Here is a 23,505-nt window from a genome sequence, read left to right as displayed (position 1 = left end):
ATTTGCATTTTCATTTGAGTGTAGATATTGTTTAATTTATTTTTTAACTTGATCTCTGGGCCATTGATTGTTCAGGAGGATGTTATTTAATTTCCATGTGTTGACGTAGTTTTTGTGATTTCTTTTGTCATTAATTTCCAATTTCATTGCACTATGGTCAGATAATATGCATGGGATAATTTCAACTCATTTGTATTTACTTAAGCATGTTCTATAACTAGTATATGTTCTATTTTAGAGAATGTCCTTTGTGCAGCTGAGAAGAAATGTGTATTCTGATGTCATGGAGTGGGATACTCTGTAAACATCTACTAAGTCCATTTGTTCATACATTTGTTTATTTCTTTTATTTTTTGCTGACTTTTTGTCTAGTTCATGTATCTCTTTATGACAATGAACTATTAATTTCCTCCATGACAACAGTGCTATTATTTGATTTTTCATGTTTATTTGGTACATATTTCTTTATGATTGTTATCTATTCCTCTTGAATTTTTCCCCTAACAAGTTTGTAGTGACCTTCTTCATCTCTTTTGATCATTCTTGGTTTGAAATTCACATTGTCTGCAAACAGAATAGCCACTCCTGCATTTTTTTGAGAAAAAAAATGCAAAACAGAAAAAAAGATAGAAATAATACAGAATTTCAACAAAAAAAGCAGTAAGAAATCACCAGTTGATAAATTACATATTGTTACTCCTGCTTTTTTTCTGGGTTCCTATTACATGGGGTATTGCTTTTTGTCCTTTGTCTTTTGTCTATGAGTTTATTTTTGAGTGAAATGTGTTTCTTGAGTACAGTACATTTTTGGATCTTGTTTGTTGATCCATTCTGCCAGTGTGTTTCTTTTGACTGGTGATCTTAGATCATTTATATTGATGGTTATAACTGACATGTATTAGCTTATCTTTGTCATATTATTTATTTTCCTATTTTTCTCCTTGTGTTTAAATGCTTGCCCTACTTGGTAGTTTCTTTCTATTGTTGTGCTTGGAATTGTATTCATTTTTACCTCCATCTACAATATCTTCCAATACCCTTTGTAGCATTGGTTTGGTGGTCATGAATTTCTTCAGTTGTTCCTCATCACAGAAGTGTCTTTATTCTTCCATTAATTTTAAAAGAAAGTTTTGCAAGGTACATTAATCTGGATTAGAATTTGTTTTCTTTCAAGATTTGAAACACTTTGCTTTCAGTTCCCCTTGACCTGAGGGTTTGTTTGAGAAGTCTGCCATGATTCTGATGGGCTCCCCTTTATAGGTGATATATCTCTTTTCTCTAACAGCTTTTAACATTCTGTTCTTGTGCTGAAGTTTTGGGATCTGAATTATTATATGTCTGGGTATAGACTATACTGATTATGGATAATTGGAGTTTTATATGCTTCACTTATCTGTATTATCAGGTTCTTTTCCATGCTTTAGAAATGTTCTGCTATTACTTCCACAAATAGTTTTTCATGTCATTTGTGTTGACTCCTGCTTTATCATTGACACCAATTATTCTCATTTTTCTTTGCATTGTCATGAAGCTGTTGAACTGTTACTTATAGATCTTTTATAATATTCATGAGATCTTTGCTTTCATGATCACTAGCCACAATCCTATTTTGAATGACTGAAAGCCTATCTTTAGCTTCATTTAAGTGGTTTTTAACAGCTTTCTGTGGAGTTTTTAATTTTTTGGATATTTGTTTGAATCTATTCATGCATTCTATTTCTTGCCTACACTGATGATTCACAGTTTCCATTCTCTTCATATAATCATCTATTTTAAATTTTGCTAAGTTATTTCTTCATAAATGAAGACATTTCTTTTTTTTTTTTTTACCTGACATTATTTCTGATCTGATTTTCTCTATAGCCTCATGGATTTGTTTTACATCAGTTGCTATCATTTCAGAAATGTGTGAGTCTTCCAATATCTTCTATGTCAGTGTCTAATGGACTTGTTCATGGTGAGCTGGAGAGCTGAGATTTCATTTTTCTTTTTCATCTTGTCATTTTCTATTTCAAAATTTTTATTTTGTTTTCTGTGATGATCTTTGTGAGTTTTGTAGTAGATGTCATGTCACTAGTATCAATGCCTCTCTAGGAAAAGCCTGTTCTTTAGGGATGTCTTCTGTGTATAGGAAATTCTTGGTTTATGTCTGTCCCGAGATTCTACCTTCCCAATTAATTAAGAGTCAGATGTTGATATCTGCTTGACTCGGTAACCAGTCTTTTGGTATAGGGCTGTGGTGAGACTATTAGCTCAGAGCCTCCCAATATTGTTACAGAAGGGAGATACGATTACAATTACAACAGATATGATATCCTAGCTAAAGTAGTAAAATTTGCAATAACAAACAATAGCATGAAACACAATTTAGAAATTGACAAACTGTGGTAACCATTAATTTTCTACATTAGGCCACAGGAACAAAGTCTATAGTCACAGAACAGATTAGGAGTTTGTATGCTAAGTGTTTCCCCTTGGTAGAATGCTTTTATCCTATGGTGAGTGTCATGGTTTATGTCAGTGGCCCCCAGGCTCATGCATTTACATTATGCATCTGTGATTGGTTCATTGTATAGTGCTTGGATTGATGGTGTCAGTGCTACACCCACATAGGGGTGGAGCCAGGATATGATGTAATGGCAGGAAGAAGGCATGTCTTGCTTTCTTGCTGGTTTCTGCCTTGCTGTTTGCAGCTGCCATGAACTGCAGCCTCACCATACCACCTGCCTTGGAGCCAACTGAGTATGGATTGAAACCTCAAAAAACTGTAAGAAATAAACCTTTCCATTCCCAACTTTGGGCATTAGGTATTTTGTCTCAATGAGACAAAAGATACACAGGCATACCATAGAACACGGTAGGGCCTCAGCTGACACAAACACTATAGACAGGGCGATTTGGTGACCTGGAATAACCTGAAGTAAAGTAATAGCAGGAGCTAAAAGCTGACCTACATCAATACTACTAGGCTTGTCAGGCCAGGAAGAATATAGGACTCACCCAACAGGCCCTGCAGTGGGAAGTCAGGTGACTGGCCCATCTCTTCATTGAGGGGCCCAGCAATTGGACAAACATCCACCTTACATGAAGACCCCAAGACACACACTACCAACAGTTGACACTAGTGGGATTGAAGGACCAAATATTAACTTGAAAGGGGAAAATGGCAAAATTAAAAAGAAAAATGCAATCTCAAACATCTAGTCCACCAGGAGCAAGTACCAGAGACATTGAAATAGAAGACTTAGAAAGTAACACACCAGAAATCTTTGAAAAGATAATGAGTGAAATAAAAAAAACAACTCCATAAGGCTATAGAGGAAATTAAATTAGAAGTACTCTCCCATGTAAAGATAGAAATAATAACCTTAGTAAAAGAGTTGCTGAGCACAGCTAAAGAAGAAATAAAGAAAAAGTACAGGAGCATGGGATACTGATTGAAACCTTGAATGAACAATATAGAAAACAAGCAGAATTCATGAAATAAACTCAAAGAGACATCCAAGAAGAAAAAAATTCTATTCAGAGCTGGCAGAATCATTTAAATGAAACTGAGGATAGGATTTCGTACCTTGAGGACAGGATCACAATTAACAGTCATGAAAGGATAGAACTTTTAAAAACAACAAAGCAGCATGAAATGATAATCAGCAGCTTCAAGATGATGCCAAGAGCAACAACGTAAGATTAATAGGCATCAGTGAATATGCAGGAGTCAATGCAAATGACATAACTAAAATATTCACAGAAGTAATAGCAGAAAATTTCCCAAACATGGGGAAAAAATCAGATATGCAGATAAGTGAGGCATATAAATGCCAAACAGTCACAACCAACATAAATCTACACCCAGACATATAATAATTAAGATCTCAGACATACACCATAAAAACAGAATACTAAAAGACAAACAGGACATAACAAAGCAGATCAGAACAGAACAATGTAAGCAACACAGTATTTCACCAGAAGACAAACAACCCATAATTAACAGTTGACTACCATAATGTCTTTTTCTTTGAAATAGTTGAGCATAACTTCATATGCAATAGTATCAAACATAACAAAATAGTATAAAACTATTAAAGAGAATGAAACATTACAGGGAATTCAGAATCAAATAACAGAAAATGAACAATGACTACTATATTATCTCATTTTCCATAGAAAATTAATTTATATTATCACACATAATACAATCCAGTAAGATACAACATGATAGAACCAATGGAAACAGAAGAACAAAAGCATAGTAGGACTTCAGAGTAAGATGATATTAAATCAGTACTGGCTATTATAATGACTTGTTTTCTTCAAAGTAGCTGTTCATACCATCACAGATAATAAAATCAAACACACCAGGATAAACCCATTCCAACTAATAAATGCAATCATTATAAGGCTTCAAAGCAATGTAATGGGGAATCATGATTACTATAAACTCTTATGTACTCTTACCATTGCTTACACTAGGGAGATGATACCGTATTTATACATGTGAGTTTGATTTATTTCAGTTGTGCCCATTTATTAATAAATATCTCAATGTGATCATTCTTTATAGCTGAGTAGCACTCCATTGTATAAAAATACCACAACTTTTTTATCCACTTCTTAGCTGATGGACACTTAGGTTGTTTCCAAGATCTGCCTATTATAAATTGTGCTGCTGGAAACATGGGTGCAATCTATAAGAAATTTAGAGAAGATTTGATGCCAATACTCCTTCAACTCTTCAATGAAATTGAAAAAGAAGCAATCCTCCCTAAATCATTCCTGGAGGCAAGTATTAGTCTGATACCAAAAGCAGAGACAGGCCCAACCAGAAAGGAGAACTATAGGCCAATCTCACTGATGAACATTGATGCAAAGATTCTCAATAAAATACTGGCAAATGGAATGCAGCAAATCATCAAGAAGATTATAAATCATGACCAAGTGGGGTTTATCCCAGGAATGCAGGGATGGTTTAACATACACAAATGAATAAAGTAATATACCACATCAACAGAGCCAAAACCAAAAACCACATGGTCATCTCAATAGATGCAGAAAAAGCTTTCAATAAAGTCCAACACATGTTCATAATAACCCTTCAGAAATTTGGAATCCATGGGTGTCTACCTCAATCTCATAAAGGCTATCTATGACAAAACAACAGCCAACATTATACTAAATGAAAAAAACTGAAAGCTTTCACTTTAAAATCAGGAATAAAGCAAGAATATCCACTTTCAGCATTCCTATTTAATATAGTTCTGGAAACACTAACCAGGGCAATCAGACAAAAGAGAGAAATAAAAGGAATAAAGATAGGAAAGTTAAATTATCACTATTTGCAGATGACATAATACTTTATATAAAAGATCCAAAAATTCCATTAAAAGACTACTAGAAGTAATAAGCAAATTCAGCAGTGCAGCTGGATACAAAGTCAACGCTTAAAATCAATAGTATTCCTATACAAAAACAAAAACTCTCCAAGAGAGAAATTATGGAAATATTGCCCTTCACAACAGCATCTAAAAAAATGAAATACTTAGGAATCAACCTAAGAATGTAAAAGACCTATATGCTGAAAATTATGCTATGCTTAAAAAAAAAGGAGATTGAAGAGGATATTAGAAAATGGAAGGATATTCCTTGGTCTTGGCTAGAAAGAACCAACATTGTGAAAATGGCCACACTCCCAAAACTGTTACACAGATTCAATGCAATCCCAATCAAAATACTGTTAACATACCTCACACATCTAAAGAAAACACTCCTAAAATTCATTTGGAAACAGAAGAAACCTAGAATAGCAAAGGCAATTCTGGGCAACCAAGACAAGGTAGGAGGCATCTCAATTCCTGACTTGAAACTATATTACAAAGCCACGGTGATAAAATCAGCATGGTACTGGCAAAGAAATAGACCTGAGGATCAATGGAACAGATTAGAAGATGCAAGCACAACTAAAAAGACACTCAGCCACCTGATATTTGACAAAGGGCTAAACATGTTCACTGGAAGAAGGATAGCCTCTTTAATAAATGTTGTTGGAAAAATTGGCTCTCCACATGCCAAAGCCTGAAACTAGATCCATGCCTATCCCCATGCACAAAACTAAAGTCTAAATGGATCAAAGACCTAAATATTAAAACAGAAACACTAAATCTACTGGAAGACAAGGTAGGTAGACGTTTTGGAGACATAGGGGTAGGCAAAGAATCCAAGAACTAAATGCAAGCTGCATGGGAAACATTTCAAAGAATCAACAACTGGGATCTCATATTATTGAAAAGTTTCTGCACCTCAAAAGAAACCAGAGTGAAAAGAAAACCCACAGAATGGGAAAGAAGTATAGCCAGCAACCTCTCAGACAAAGGAGTTACAATCAGAACATATAAAGAATTGATAAACATCAAACCCACAAATTCAAAGACCCTCTCCAAAAATGAGCATCTGAGATGAACACACAGTTATCAGATGAAGATATACAAATGGCAAATAAATACATGAAGAAATGTTCACCATCACTGGTCATTTGAGAAATGCAAGTTAATACAGCATTAAGATTTCATCTCACTCTGGAAAGAATAGCTGCCATCAAGAAATCAACTGATAACAAATGTTGGCGAGGCTGCGGGGGGAAAAGGAACACTGCTCCACTGTTGGTGGGGGTGTAGACTGGTGCAGCCACTATGGAAATCAGTATGGAGAATTCTCAGAAGACTAGGATTGGAAGTTGCATTCAACCCAGCTATTTCCCTCCTGGCTATTTTCCCAGAAAAACTGAAAGGGTCATATCACAGTAATTATGTTCACCCATGTTCATAGCAGCACAGTTTGTAATAGCTAAATCTTGGAAACAACCAAGATGCCCATCAAGTGCAGAGTAGATGAAAAAGATGTGTATTTTTATGCAGTGGAATATTACTCAGCTATAAAAAGGATGATCTTGAGGCCTTCATAGGCAAATGGAGACAACTTGAGGCTATCTTCATTAGTGAAATAAACAAGAATCATATTTATGAGTATTACATTGTGTCTCTAGTGTAAAAAGTAATAAGAAATGTAGGAGTAATAAAATCCAAAATGTATAATTGCTATTGTAAGAAAGAGAGGAAATGAAAGAGGATATAACTACATGTTAAAAAAAAGAAGATATAACTGCATGTATGTTTAAGTGTATAGAATCGATAGCCATATTACAAGTTTTTGTTGGATAGTTGAACAGAATTGTTTGCAGTCTCACTGTTTGAATGTCCACTTTGTATGCTTCACTTTTGTAACTTGAACAACTATTTGTATGAGGACAATATATAATTATTAACTAGTGATTTCTTACTGTTTATTTTTTGAATTATGTATTATCTCTCCCCTTTTTGTTTTTTTTTCTTTAACTGAAAAAAAAAGAACAACAACAACAAAAAAGAAATAAAAAGACAAAGAAGAGAGGGGACAGAAAAGAAAATTGAGAAAAAAGGGCTGTCTACTGAGTTCTGGAATCTTCCTATGCTGGTTCTGGTTCTGTGGTACGGTGGGAGCGGTCAGGCATCTGGATACCTCTGGCAAGGCTGGTTGCCACGTCCTGGCTTCTTCACATGCTGGTTTTTTTTTTTTTTTTTTTTTTTTTTACATCTACCATCCTCTGTTAACAATAACTTAAGCAGATTCCAGATTCTGTAAGATTTTCATTGCCTCCTCTTCCTCTTCCTCCTTCCCCCAGTACTGGTTAAATCAGTAGCTAAAGAGTGTAAATGTGAAAAGTTACACACCTACTTCTCTTTCTTCTTTAAGGTACAGGTCCAACGTACCTGTACCTAGGAGTGGAAGTGTGCAATTAACTATGTGAGGAGATGCTTCTCTCTATTAGCTCATTTCAGTTATGGTCACCCTCTATATACCAAGCACCCAAAGCATTAGCTCTCTCATGAGGTGTGTGAATGAGTTCATTGGCAACTGTGAAGAACTTTCCCCTTACACAGCTCCCTAAACTGGAAAAGACTTCATTCAAGTTCACCCTCTTTTATCTCTCTCCTAGTTAAAAGGTTCCTCCATCTATGGAACACTCACGGTCTCCAGCTAGTACAGTTCCATTTTCTGGCACGAAATGATCCTATATGGTAACCTAAATAGATGGCTCAAGTCCAATTCCATTTCATTCTTTTCACTGGTCCTATAGAAACTCATATCATGGTCCTGTTGGAAGACTAATTATATTATGAACATCAATTCTTTACTCTTCCTGGATCTATGTCCTTTAACACAATTTTGTAGATCCTTTTACTAAAAAGGTAGAGTTTATTTCTGAGCCTGGACTTTCCATGGACTTTCCTTATCTCAAGATGGTTTTGTTTTGTTTAAGCAATGCTATTTCTGGTTTAGGGAATTTCTTTGGCCAGTGAGTGATTAATAGATGTAACAAAACCTGTAACTTGGAAAGTGATGTGATTGGGCTTGTACGCTTATGTTCATTGCTACCACCAGGGCTACCACCACATTTTTGTTAACCCTTTAGTACCAAGGTCAAAAATCAAGGCTATTCTAGTTGAAGCAGTCCTACATCACTCACCAGTCATCAGCCCCCAGAAAAATGAGTGAACTCAGCCCAGATCAGCTATAAGTTTCAATTTTTAAGTGAAATGCATGTTTGTTTTAACCACTGAAATTTCACTGCTGTTTGTTTTAGTAGGTTATTATGGCAATAGACAACTGTGTGCCTGGTCCAATGAGTAGTCACACAAGGAGATCTACTCAGTGTCTTCTTTCATCCAGCCATCTTTCTGATGCCTTTTTTCATGCTCAGATAAGCACAGGATAAGATCACTACATCCACTGTCTAAACAGGTTGTCAAGAACTGTGAAAAATCTAGGACGTGATCTTGCTTATAGATGAACAAGTTAACCTACCATTGTTCCAGGATGCTGGACGGAGACTTAAGGCTCTGAGTCAGAGAAAAATAGATTATTACTTCCAGTGAGATGAGTATCTAGAGGATTAGTAATTTTATGGTGGTTCCCCAAGCTCCAGTTCCCACAAGAATTATGAAAAGGACAGATGACATCAGCACATGAAATGATTTGCATTTCAGGAGAACTTTAAGTTTAAGGAACCTGAATATTTTAAGATGGGTATTTAATCTGTGCTCCAGAGGCAGATACTTTTACTGTACTGGATAGCAAACACTCATGCCTTTTGGCTCTAAATATATATTAGTCCATTTTCTGCTACTATAACAAAATACTTAAACCTAGGCATCTATAAATAAATTGAGAATTTTATTTGGCTCACAGATTTGGAAGCTGAATGTCCAAACAGTAAGGTTCTGATTCTTACAAGGCCCTCTCCCTTCTCTCTAGATGGTAGAAGCGTATGCAAGAGGGGGAGATCACGTGGCAAGACAGAAATTCAGAAAGCAGCAGTTCTTGCTGATTTTTTTTTTTTTTTACTATCCTCTGCCAACAAGTGTAGGATCCCACAAGAACTACTTAATCTTTTTCAAGATCAGTGTTCCCAGTGATTTTCCAGCAGACTCCACCTCTTAAAGATTTTAGCACTTCTTAACATTGCATCACCAAGGACCAGCAATCTAACACATAAACTATAGGGAATAAACCACAGCCTAACCATAATAGATGGTATATGATATCTCTAACTTTGAAAAGACCAGAACAAAAGGTAGTCCAAAAATCACTTGTAAGACATACACGTACATGAAAGTACATATGAAAACAAAAATTTAAACCCAGATGTCTGCAAGGAAATGGAAGAAAGGTTTTTTTTTTTCCTCAGAAGTTTCCAATTTGGAAAAAACATTCTGATTCCTTCCTCTCTCCCGTCATTTCCGCTAGGCTCAATGGGAACCTAACCTGACACAGGAACCCAACAGAAAGTTGCAAAAAATTTGGGCAGGCACTATATGTGAAAAAATATCCACATTAGGTATATTTACTAACATACATTCACATACACACACACTCACACACACACTCATCCTCACATATTATACATAGATAAGTAAAAGTATGGAAAGTAGATTGGAAAAAATCTACCTCAAATCCATGGGGATTTTTGAAAATTGATTGAAAGACAATAAATTAAAATTCAGAAAAGTGAGAATTTTTATGGTCTAAGAAAAGGTCCATAAAAATCAGTATTCCCAGTAATTCCAGTGACTAACATTTGCTGAGCTCTTACTGCATGCTGAGCATTTAGGCTAAAAGCTTTCGTAAATTAACTCATTAACAAGTCTATGAGCAGGTAGTATTACTATCTCTTATTTTAGAGAAGAAAATATTGAAGGACAGAGAGATTAAGTAATGTACTAGAGTTGTTTATAAGTATCAAGTTCTATTTATAAAGTTGTATATATACATAGTTTAGGGACAATTATAAGTGCCATTTTGAAATATGATAGGAAACGAGAATGAAATATGTATAGCACTCAGCCACATTTTAATTTTGCACCCTTGTATATATTTTTTAACCTTTTTGGACATAGCTTTCTTATCTGGAATATAAAGATGACACTTAAATGTTTTTAGTTATGTCTCATAAATTATGTTTAAAACTCTAGCATTCTATATAAATGTGAGATATAGTTTAGGAAATCCAAAATTTGAAGCCATGGAGTAAATAAAATCAAGCAGCAGTTGAAAATTTATACTAGCCAATTATTTTCATTCTTCCTCAGCCATTATTTACACATACATGTGTGTATTTCTGAAGCTTTGTAAATAGGCATGTATTTTCCCAGAGCTGGCAATAAGTAACAAAGTTTAAAAGTCATGGCTTTCCATAGTTATTCTCTTTGGAGGAGAACAGTAACAATGAATCGGTATCTGAGATTCTATTAGATAAATCAGCATAATCATGAAGTATAAGATGGTACAGGGATGATTTCTGTGCAGAAGAACAAGATGGAATGTTTTCAATGATCGTACAAAATTCAGCTAAACTTCTAGTTACTTCAATGTCCCATTTTTCTCTCCAACCCGATTCTCATTTTATGAAGTAGACCTTAAACATACTATCTATCTATATTATACACATTATTTATGGGTTGAGTTCTAGAATTTACTATTATCTGATTTTCTTACATTCTCCTTTGCACAAAAATTAAGTAAACTCTTGCATCCATTGAGCAGACTTTATAATTTCTGTGAGAAGAAAGAGCAGTTGACAAAGATGAACACATCAAAAAATCATAAAAGCCTTCAATACTGTTGTCATTAGCATTTCAATTATTAATGCTTAAATGAGTAACTAATTCCACTTACAAGAAACAATACCAACTTTTCTCTGGCCACACTAGAATTGAGATTGACCTAGTTTCCTAGACTAAAACTGAAGTAGACATGGTGGTTGGCTTAGGTGGGGACTTTCTCTTTGTGCTCAGATATTTGGGGATTCCCATACCAGTGTTCAGTTTATAAAGCATGTTGATAAAGCCTGATTTGAAACTGGATTACTGGTGACCTCCTTGAAGTAGGCTGAAAAGGAAAATAGATAATGTTTACCTCAATCTATTGTAGCAACAGTAGTTAAGTAATTAAACCTCTGACATCTTAGCCATGATAATATTTCTCAGGGGCTATTCATACTTTATAACGGTGGTAAGTAACAGGGAATCATTTACTGTTTCCTGAGTAGAAGCTGAAGGATTATTTAAGGGTCTTTTTTAATTTTATCCCTACCTTTCTACTGTTCTAACCAGACTGGAAGGGCAGCATCTTAATACCAGACCTAACAGGCAATATTTATCAACAGACTAGGCACACATAAGTAAAATTTATTTATTAGACAAAGAGAACAGCAAGTATCTACAAGACCAGGAAGGCAGTATCTGCCCTCCAGATCAGGAGGGCAATACCTGTTTACTAGACCAAAAGTATAGTACTTGTCCAATAGAACCAAAGGTCAACATCAACTAGGAAGGTAGCCTTGGTATACTACAAAGAGCTGAAATAATATTTTTCAGAGCCCAAAACAAGGACATTAAGTGAATTTATTTATTTTTTGTATTTGTATACCGCTTTAAAATCATTAAGAGAAATGCTGATGATTGAATAATCAAAGAAATGAAATTTCTACTAATGAAATTATAATAAAACCTTGAAAATAATATACAGTACTATACTTGCTTAAGCAACAGAAACAGATTATCAGCAGTTACAGCTTTATTGAATTTAGTTTATGATGATAAATATACTCAAATATAATATTTATTTAGCTTAATTTTTCAGGAAAGCTATGGGATAAATGTATGTGTATACAGGCTAGTTTTATTAAAAAATCTAGTGGTCATTTTTGTTTCTTGAGAATAATATAAGTAAGGAAAAATATAATATGATGTCAGAAATATACAATTGGTATAATTTTATGTTCATTCAAAAACATATTTGTGTAGTAGATAAATTAAACAGTATTCATATTAAGGTATAGCAATAAAATATAACTTGGTCAGTTGGGCAAATACTTGCAATCTCAACTGCTTGGGAGGGTAAGGCAGAAGGATCAAAAGTTTAAATCTAGCTGGGCAACTTAAAAAGACCTGTCTAAAAATAAAATAAAGAGGGCTGAAGATATAGCCCAGGGGTACAGTGTTTGCCTAGTGTTCATAAGGCCTGTGTTCAATATCTAGTGCTGGAATAAAATATAATATATATACACGGATTATTAATATAATACATATCTAGGTCTTCCTATTTATTTGGTTCAGACTATAAAATAGATTTTTGGTAGAAGAAAAGATAAATACTCTGTATTCACAAGAATTATATATTTTAATAATTGAGAAAACAGAAATGCTATTTGCTTGTTGGTATATTTATCTGTATTCTCTGTGCTCTGTATTCTATGTGCTCAGAGATTTAAATTTATTTAGGTTCACAGCACATATTTTGAGATAGTAAAATACAAATCAAAAGTAAAAAACTAAAATCAAGCAGAAAATGAAGAATACAAAATGCTAACATTAATTAATAAATATCTATATGTAACTTTAAAAGAACACAATTGCCTACTACAAAGTAAAGCTATAATATAAAATACTTTAGCAAGATTTCAATTCAGATAGTTAAATCTAAATGTTGTCTCTTTATGAATGTGACAATTACCAAAACAGATTAACACAAGTGTGTTACACTGGTAACTCAAATACAACCGATAAAATTCCAAACAAAACACGGATCAAATCCTTTGGCCTTACCTTTGTTATATTTCTATGAAATTCTTAAGACTAAACAAAAATTTTTCCTAATGATGTTTGGGTCTGAGCAAGATAGCTAGCCTCCAAAAAAAGCCTTCAATAACTCCTTTCACTCCTATACAGGTAAGCTGTTCCTCATCTCAAGAAGTAGAGTTTATATGACCTCACATTAAGTCTGAAATTGCCTTGAGTCCAGCCTTGACTTAGCCAGATGGAGAAAGTGGAAAATGGGAACTCAGTCAAAGTCACACTATGGGTGTCTAGCAGCATAGAGATAGCATGGTAGGCTGGTGCCAGATAGTGATGTGCCTCCTATGGCTCAGTAATAAGTTCAATAAAACTGAAAAGCAATTTCATAGCCAGAGCAAAAATTCACATGTTCAGCACATAACTGTCCTAGCCTCTCTTATAGTTATCTTGGGGTCTTGTAACTTGTTCTAGTTCACAAATGTGGATCAAATTGATGCAAGTCACTTTCAAGCCTTGTTCTTGATAGCATCCTGTATTAGCTTTTAGTTTACTCTGCACCTGGCTCAGGTTGGAGAACGTGTATTTCAGATGGCAAAATTCCAAGAATGAAGAGAAGTGTATCAGACTGTGACATGTATGAGAAATAACCTTGTACTATATAATAAGTTACTGGGATACAGGTTGTATCAGTCAGAATTCTGTCAGAAAACAAATTGGCTAGGTAATTCAAATGCATAGAGCGCAATGAAGGACTTCTTTCTGAGGTGTGGGCAAGATGAATGAAGGATTAAAGGAAACAGGAAACTCACCACCTCTAGGACTCAAGGAGTAAAGGAAGGGAATAGTTATTAGATATCTGAGAGTGGAGTCTAGAAGGAAAGCCGCCCTGCGGAGCCCTAGTCAGGAAAGAACCTGTCACTCTATCTCTGAAGCAGAAGAAGAACTGGAAATACCCTGACATGCTTATTCTCCTACCTTCCATCTCCTCAGAAGGGATCCCCATTGGCTAACCCCAATGAGCATGTAGCCTGGAAGGAGCCAAGTAATGTAGTACACAGAAACCATTCTCCTGAGGCACAAAGCAGTTCAGGGAAGGGAGGAGAGCACTCTGGGAAGTACGGAGAATATGCAGCTCTTATTTGCCTGTTGTGGCAACTAGCTTTAGCTCCTCTAATACAAAATCATGGAAGGAAGGATTTCAGGGAGATTTTTTTCTTATTTGTGCATGTTGCTGTGGGTTAAACTTAGGGTCTCATACATGCTAGGCAATCATTCTGCCACTGAGCTACCTCAGCCCTAAAATTAAATTTATTAAAATATAGTTCACAATGTAAAATTCATCCTTTGGAAGTGTACAATTCAGTGTTTTTTACAATTTTCACACAGTTATTCAATGACAGTTCTATAATATTTTTACCATCTTACCCCATTACCTACCAACCTCATACCCACTCTTCACTCTCCCGTCTTCCACAACCACTGACAACCATCAATCTACAGTGGATTTATCTATTCTGGATGTTCGTAAATGGAACCACATGATAAGTACCTTCTTATGTCTGGCTTCTTTCAATTAAGTACATATCTTAGTTACTTTCTGTCACTGGGACAAAAATACCCAACACTCACAATTTAAAGGGCAGTATATTTTTGTTCATAGTTTCAATCTATGGCTGGATGGCTTCAAGGCAGAAATGGAATGGCACAGGGAAATGGATGAGAAAACAGTGCTCAACTCATGACAGTCAGGAAGCAGAGAGAAAAGGGAGGAAGCCAGGACAAGAAAACACCATTCTAGGCTACTCCCCCCCCACCACCACACACAAATAACTATCCTCCAACCCTGCTCTACATTCTATTAGAACTCAGGAATGGATTAATCCATTGATGATCTTATCATCCTCCACAAACGTAAGAATTTTATGGAGCATTTTAGATCTAAACCATTGCAACATATTTTCAAAGTTCATATCAGTGTATTACTCTTTTATTGCCAAATTATAGTTCATTGCATATGATGTGGTTTTAAAAGAGAACAGTATGTTAAGCCAAAAGTCCAAGGCAAAGATAGATATGTGTATAAGTGGGCAAATGATTTCATCCTGTAATTACATTCTCTCAAATTCTTTTCAGGTCAGGAGACAAGCTAGAGAAGATAAATATCACTCTTCACCTCCCTTTCAGAAGTCACATGCCTAAGCACCCTAACTCAGCAACACTCTTATCCAGCCAGAATCTGGGGACATACCAGGTTATAGTTTCTACATTAAATCATCACTATTTCCTATGCATCTGACCTCTTGGAGGAGCCCCCCCCCCCCCCCCGCACCAGGCTGATTGCATTTGTTGAGGCCCTCAGTGGATCAGATTAAACCATGATAGTTAGCAATTGCCTCACTGGGGTCCTCTGATCATGATGCCTAGCTACATTCTGTCATCAAGAGGAACAATGATGACAGAAGATGAATGGATGGGGAAATCCCTTTGATTTCTGTCTTCTCAATTTAAGAGGAAAGAGAAGAGAAGACCACAGATAAGTATACCATTCAAAGTCATGCCCCCAGTAACCCACTTCTAGCAAAGCCTTGTTGTAGCCCTGCATAATGTCATCTTGTACCCTGTATTTGACCCAGTGCAGTGAAAGATTACTAAGAGTATAAATCCCACGAGTAAAACAGAATAAGCTGCATCCACAAAAGAAAAAATTAACCTGCTCAACCAGGAAGCAGGATACAGGTATCAACCAAAATTAATGTAAGATTCTAGCTAAATTGTTTCAAATAGGATGTCTAGCTTTGCAGTTTTCTGCTTTAAATGTCCTGTAACTCTCCAGTTCAGGGCCACTTGTTTTGACTCTGAAACAAGGGTCTATGGGTGGTCACTGAGCTCAGCTAATAAAATTTCAAAATGTATCAGTTTGGCTGCTTGGATTCCTATATTGTTTATGAACCCACTTCAGGCCCCACTCTCTAACAGCATATTCAGCAATGAACTCATCAATGGATTAACCCACTGATGCACATAGTGCTCCATGAACCAATCACTTCCACAAGCTCTGCGTCTGAATACACAAGGCTTGGTGGGTAGCATTAGGATTTTAGAACTACATCATAGTTTTTCTTATCATTGCTCCCCATAGGTTTACATCTACCACATTATGTAAAATGAATTTAGTCTAAGAGTTACCAAAATGTTAAAGTTTCAGAATTACTCCCAATCTGTAGTTTCCTCTGTTACTTGAGGCAAATTTTTAGATGTGAGGCACTAAAAAAAAAAAAAAGAAAAAGTTAAATGCTTCCAACATATAATGGCATGTTATAGTTTGGTATATTTATTTTTTTAATATTCTTTCTAACATATTAAAACTTTGGGGTAATAGTACATAACAAAACACAATTCCAGTTACAAAAAGTATTATATGTTAAATAGTAATGATAAACCCACAGGATCAACTTTTGATTTTAATAGCTATAAAGCCTGTACTTGGATTCTGCTGAATTTAATGAGTAATAAAGTCATATCTTAAGATTATTTTAAAAAATGAAAGAATAGGAGGCTAGCAGAGGGTCAGAATGAAATAAGGTCAAAATTCAACAGTGTAAACATTGAATTTTGTAGCTCCATGTCTAGTACCTGGAGCAAGGTGTAGTGAGATGTGAGCCCTAAAGGGCTTGGGCAGCCCTGCCTCTATGGCCTTGCTGATTGCAGCCCACATAGCCTCTGTCTTGGGCTAGCTCTGCTCATGCCCTGCAGCTTTCCTCCGCAGGCATTTCATGTTCCTGGCATGTTTAACTTCTTGGGATTGCCACTGTATTTTCAGGTTAATTCACATGGCTTTATCACAATCCTCTCAGGGGCATATCATCTGGCTTCCCAGATCCTCCTCTGAAATCTAGTGCAAGCTCTCCATGACTCTATGTTTGTACAACCAGAAAAACATTGATGGCACCAAGACTTGCCACTATCTCAGTAGTAACCAGGCCCTCTTGTACACTGGCTATAGTAGCTTCTGAGTGCCTAGATAACTGAACTCCAGGAAACACTTTTCTGGGGGGCCCTTAATTAGCAAAGCAGCATGGGACTTTCTTCTCAAAACAAAGTCTTTCTAAGGAGTTTACCCTTTTACACCCTTAAGCCAGAGATGCGTGGTGTTTTGATCAGTTCCTGGAACATTCTCAAGGTATCTTTCCTAATTTCTTGATGCAAGTACTTGGCTTCTTTTCAATGGCACTAACATTTTCAACATCATACTTTCCTTGGCCCCAGCTTTGCAGGTGTTTCCTTTCTGGCCATACAGCAAAATGTTTATATCTTTTGGCTCTGATTCTTACTTTTGATTCTCACTGTAAATCTAACTGAAAGCAATCCACAGTATCATACCACAGCATAAACATTGGGCTACCTTGAAATTTCCTCTACCAGATTAATTAGTCCACCATCTTTAAATTCAGCCTCACACCAATTTTAGGATATGAGCAAAAGGTAGATAACTTTTCTAGAATGTAACATACATGGCCTCTACTCCAATTCCCAATAAATCCCTTATTCCCATCTGAAAGCTCAAGAGCTTGGCCATTATTGTTTACATTTCTATGAGCATTCTGGTCTTCTGAACTCTATCCACAAAGTTGCCCATTAGGGTCTGATTATCAGATTCTAGGATTTTCTAGCTTGCATGTCCAGACCTTTCCAAACCTTTCCACAAGCCAGTTCTAAGGGTTTCTGAACCACATGGTCATGTACTGTCATAGCAACCACACCATTTTTGTCACCAACTTTCTGTGTTGCTTACTGTCATTTTACTAGGACAAAATACATAACTTAACCGACTTCAGTCCATGGCTGCTACAAGGCATAAATTGCATGGTAGAAGGGCTAATAAAAGAAAGCTGCTAACCCATGGCTACCAGAAAGCAGATAGTGTAGAGAAGAGCCAGGGATAAGAATATATAGCCTTCCTGGTCATACTTTCAGGGTCTCTTTTCCAACCAGGCCCCATTCCCTAACAGCAAATTCAGCTATAGATTAACCCACTGATGAGTATAGCATCCCTATAATCCACTCATCTTCCAAAAATGTTTACCTCTGAACCCATGAGATTCCTGGAGAACATTTTTTGACCTAAACTATAACACCACTATATAAAGCAAGAAATTTTTAGATAGGCCCCCAAAGGCATGGGCAACAAAAAATAAAAATAAACAAATGGAATTACATCAAACTAAGAAGCTCATTCATAATAAAGAAAATAATCAAAGAGGCAACTTTTTGAATGGGAGAAAATATTTGCAAACTATGTATCTGATAAGAAATTAATATTCAGAATATGTAGGGAATGAAGAGTCTGAACCAAAGAACACAAAATCTAATTAAAAATGGACGAATAGTCTAAATATACATTTCTTTTTTTTTTTAACAATTTTTTTTTTTTTTGTCCTTTTCCTTTTTATCGGTACCAGAGATCGAACTCACGACTGCCTGCTTCCAAGGCAGGCGCTTATGTCGCTAAGCTAAACCTCCAGCCCCTAAATATACATTTCTTAAAAAAAAAGATACTAATCACCAATAAGTGTATGAAAAATGATCAGTGTCACCAATCATCAAGAAACTCAAAACCGCAACGACATATCATTTTACCCCATTTGGAACGGCTATTATTTTTACTGAAAAAAAAAAAAAAACCATGATGAGGGTGTAGAGAAAAATGAATTCTCACACACAATTTGCAAGAATGTAAGTAAATACAGATAACAAGGAAAATAGTACTGAGATTTCTTAAAGCACTAAAAATAGAACTTTCATAAGATCCTGAAATCCCTCTACTGAGTATGTATCTAAAGAAAATGAAATCATTATATCAAGGAGATAATTGCATTCTAGCTTTATTGCTACACTATTTACAACAACTAAGATACATAATTAATCTAGATGCTCCACCATGAATAACAGGATAAAGAAAACATGGTACATGTGTAAAATGAGTAATTACTGAACCATGAAAGAATGATTGTATTATGTACAACAACATAAATGGAACAACAGGTCATTATATTAAGTGAAATAAGTTAACCATTGAAAGAAAAATGCCACATTTCTCACTCATTTGTGCAAACTAAAAAGTCTATGTCATAGAAGAAAAGACTGGAATCAGCGATTAGTAGAAACTGGGAAGTGCAGTAAAGGAGAAATGTTTAAAAAGTTAAATAAGGAGCACCAAAACACAACTGGAGGAGATGAATTAGTTCTGGTTTTCTATAGCATGGTAGGGTAGTAACTGATTCAAAATACATTAATTAAATATATCTCAAAATGACTAAATGATTATAAAATCCTTAACATGCAAAAATTGACTAATGTTTGAAGAGATGGAAGTGTTTATTACTGATTCAGTTATTACCTATACACCTGTATCAAATTACAATTATGTATCTTATAAAGATGTAGAAATATATCTCAACAAAAATGCTAATACAAAGTAAAATCATAAAAATATTTAAGTCCTATGAAATATTTGATCATAAGCACAGTAATAAATAATTTTGCCATATTCCAACACACAAAGAAATATCAGTAAAATATAAATCCATTTAATCTGGATTAAAATTTTCACAATGAAAATACAGTTCATTTTTTAAAAAAAGCAGGTTTTAACGGTGCACGGTGGTGCATACCTGTAATCACAGCACTCCTAAGGCTGAGGAAACAGGATTGCTGCAAGTCTGAAGCCAGTCTGGGATACACAGTGAGATACTATCTCTAAAACAATACTAATACTAATATTAATACTAATAAAAGGTTTTAAGGAAGTAAATTTTTCTGAGTATTTAATTATAAAAATTTATTTACAGGCAGGGATATTTAAAATATGTCATGTCATGAATAATGTTACCAACATTCTAAGCAAATGCAATGACAAATTTTGTCTTTTACCCAGACATAAATTTGCCTTAGATTAAGTTTCTCAGGAAAACAGTTGTGAAACAAAAAAACCTATTAAATAAGTTATATGATTAGGAACAAAATCAGTGGAGAAGCGAGGAAGGCAAGACTAGTTAGCAGGACATGACGAAATGAGGATCACTCGAAGAGAGGTATCAGTCACATCTTCAAGGAGTTCTGGAATTGGCATAGTCCTTTCAGTTGTTCCTAAATTAATGCAGCGGGACAAGATATTTGTACCACTGCAATGTAAGTTGCTTCTTACCATCCCTCAGGGAACTGACATCACATGGGTCAAGCAGTAACTACCAGCTGAGGACAGTTCTTAAGAGAAATGTTCATTTGTGAACTATCAGCAGACGTCACTACTTGGAGATAAGGAACAAACCCTGAAGGGACAATGAGGCAACAGTCTATGCTTTGCAGTCTATGCTTAGCATCGATCAGATCTATTTTCTTCTACAGAGATTTCACCAGATATCCAGAATTCTAGGTAGTTTCTTTTGCCTGTTGAGATCTGGAGGAGGAAGTGGAATGAACTGCAGCCCTTGTTGTTATGGCTAGTTTTGATGCTACAGTGCAAACTCTCCTCCATGTCTGTACTAGATTATCTTTACTAAACCTGCACTAGCCTAGATGGTCAGTCTAACAGGATAACCCACACTCTCAGCCCTGAGAGACTGGAGTTCTTTGTCACTATGCCCTCCTCAGACCATGAGGACAATATTTGTTCATTTGACATCACAACTGAGTAAGCTGCACAGTAATGGATCATGTGTTATCTATATTTTTCTATTCCCATATGGAGCAGCAGGCCTGTTTAAAATCCTAAAGATAGATCAGTTATATTTGCCAGGATCGAGATTCCTTTCTTTGCTGGTCTGAAGATCTTTTTTTTTTTTTTTTTTTTGTACCGGGGATCGAACTTATGACCTAAAGCTTGCCAGACAAGCGCTTATGCAGCTAAATCCTCGGCCCCAGGACTGAGGATCTTACAGTGCTAGAAAAAACCCAAATTACAAGGCCAATGAGGCTCCTAAAATTCCTCTTGTGGAAGTACTACTTGGTACATAGGAGCCAGGTACCAAGCAGCAAACACAAATTTTCTAAGGGTCAGTAGGAATAGAACCACTATTACTATTCTGGGTTCCTATTCTATTAGCAACACAGCATCAGATCATAGATCTTAAAGTGCACTATGTATAGCTGTGCCCCACCTTCACCTTCAAAAGACCACTACATCATTGTACCAAAAGTGGGTTTGGTATAATATTTCATATGATAGAATAAGTGCACTCAATTTTATTAGTTTCCTATTGTTGCTGTAGCAAATTTGCTAGGTTAACACAAAATAGATTTATTATCTTACATCTCTGATGATCAGAAGTCCTACAATTCAGGTGTTACCAGGATGATTACATTTCTTTTAGAGATTTTTTCCTTTTTTTTTTTTTCAGCTTGTGCTTCTTGGCTTTTGACTTTTGTCTGTCTTTATCACCAGCAGCATAGTATCTTCAAATCTTTTTTCTCACGTGTCTCTGCTTCTATCTTCCAATGGGCTTCAGCTCAGTTTCTGTAGCCATGTAACTTCTACAAGGCTGTAATCAAGATGCCAGTTGGTACTTCAGTCTTACTAGAGACTCAATTTATATATATTTTTTTGGATTCAGTTCCTTGCATGCTGCTGGACCTAGGAACTTGGTTCCTTGCTGCTGATAGCCACAAGTTATCATTAGTTCTTTGTCACTTGGACATTTCACAGGGTCAAATACAACATAACAGCTTACTTCCTCAAAGCCACCATGGGAGAGAGGATCCCAGCAAGATAAGATTTGCAATAGCATGTAAATTAAGCATGTAAGTGGAATCATGTGCATTCTGACACTTTTCCCATGTTGGGCTGTTGGGAGATATTTAGTAAGGCATATCCATATATAAGGGGAACTCATACTGGTCATGACTTTTTGGAAATGAAGATTACAGGAATTGCCTTAGAAATTGTCAATTACAGATGAGATTCTCATTACCAGAAGACCAGTGGATAATTAAGCTTAAAAATCACATTTTAGAATCTATTTATTCAGACCACTCTCCAAATCAACTGATTTACTTTGAGATTCTCTGGAAGCAGATTCAGAAAGGAAAAACCTGTATGCAGAAAATGCATTGTAGAATATTTTCAGCAAAACAGGACACAGGAATGATTGAGAAATTCTTGAGGAAAACAGTGTGTGCTTTCTATGTGGGGGGTGTAATTGATTTAACAGTATAACAAACCACATGTCCAGTACTAGAAGCTGGAATGGTTCTTTAGAATCATTTTGAATCAAAGTCAGAATGTCAGGTCTTTGTTCATCACACTGATGACTTATTTGATTCAGACTTTCTTGGGAAGGGTTGTACCCTTGAGTGAGACAGCTCCTTAAAGCCCAAAAGCCATCTATAAAACGGGTTATCATTCAGTAGACACCAGTCAGTATTTCCAGCAACTTGGGGTTCAAGTGCCTCAGACCTGGAAGGGGTATATAGGAGGTACACCATTGTAGCAGTAATTTTTTAAGTGAAATTCAAAGGCATAATATTAAATACAATTCAATGAACTGTCTGCTCTTTTGACTTGATTAAAGGTAGACAATTTAGGATATAGGGAAATGAGTGCATATTTATTCTTTTACTTACTTTCCATATTATTTCTCCAAACAGTTTACTGAGATATGGTGGACAGTTCATGTACTTTAACAAGATGCTAGAGTTGGTGTATTTGGTAGGAATATTTTAGCTACAAGTAACAGAATATTTCATTCATAGAACTAAGATGCTTATGCGTTTGTTTTTGAATGAAAATAAGTTTATTGTTCAATGGCTCTGTGAATGTCAGGATCAATATCAGTAATGACTCATAGTTTCAAACAACAGTTATTTTGTCTGTCTTTGACATAGGAGGAAAGAAAGAGAAAATTAGTACCAACAGATTTTTTTCTCTACTTGCTGACCTAAATTGTATCACAAAACCAATTCTAGATGAAGGATAGACTCTCAGAGAGAATGTTTCACTTTTTCCAGTCTCTAAGGTAGAAGTAGGCTAGGAAGAAGGAGGTTTAAAATAGAATAGATGTGGAAAAGTCAACTAATACTATCTTTGAAGTAGGTTTTTGCTTGGCTGATTGAAGTCTGAGCCTCAAGCCTAGATGAAAAATGAAAAATGCCATCATTTGATCAAGAAGTCACACTTGGGTCATTATTTGAATGGATCATCTTGTATCATTTAAGGTCCACTCAGAAAAACAGGCAAGTGAATGCCAGATCATTAAAACAGAGAATGGAATGTGAGAGTTATGTGCAAAGGTGTTGAAAAAATTCACAAGCCATACAACAAATGGCAGACATATTTCATGGA

At 35.6% G+C, this 23,505-nt stretch overlaps 1 long non-coding RNA gene across 1 annotated transcript in view; it reads right to left on the bottom strand.

The window, feature by feature from the left end:
- The window catches only part of LOC134475672 (uncharacterized), a 55,879-nt gene that overhangs the window by 26,406 nt on the left and 5,968 nt on the right, over positions 1-23,505 (bottom strand). The window lies entirely within an intron of this gene.

The sequence above is a fragment of the Cavia porcellus genome, unplaced genomic scaffold (assembly GCF_034190915.1).
Source record: "Cavia porcellus strain 051 isolate PalLab524CR breed Dunkin Hartley unplaced genomic scaffold, mCavPor4.1 scaffold_4, whole genome shotgun sequence".
Lineage (NCBI taxonomy): Eukaryota > Metazoa > Chordata > Mammalia > Rodentia > Caviidae > Cavia > Cavia porcellus.
The sequence above is the reverse complement of the archived record's forward strand: the minus strand, read 5'-3'. Positions and strand labels throughout refer to the sequence as shown.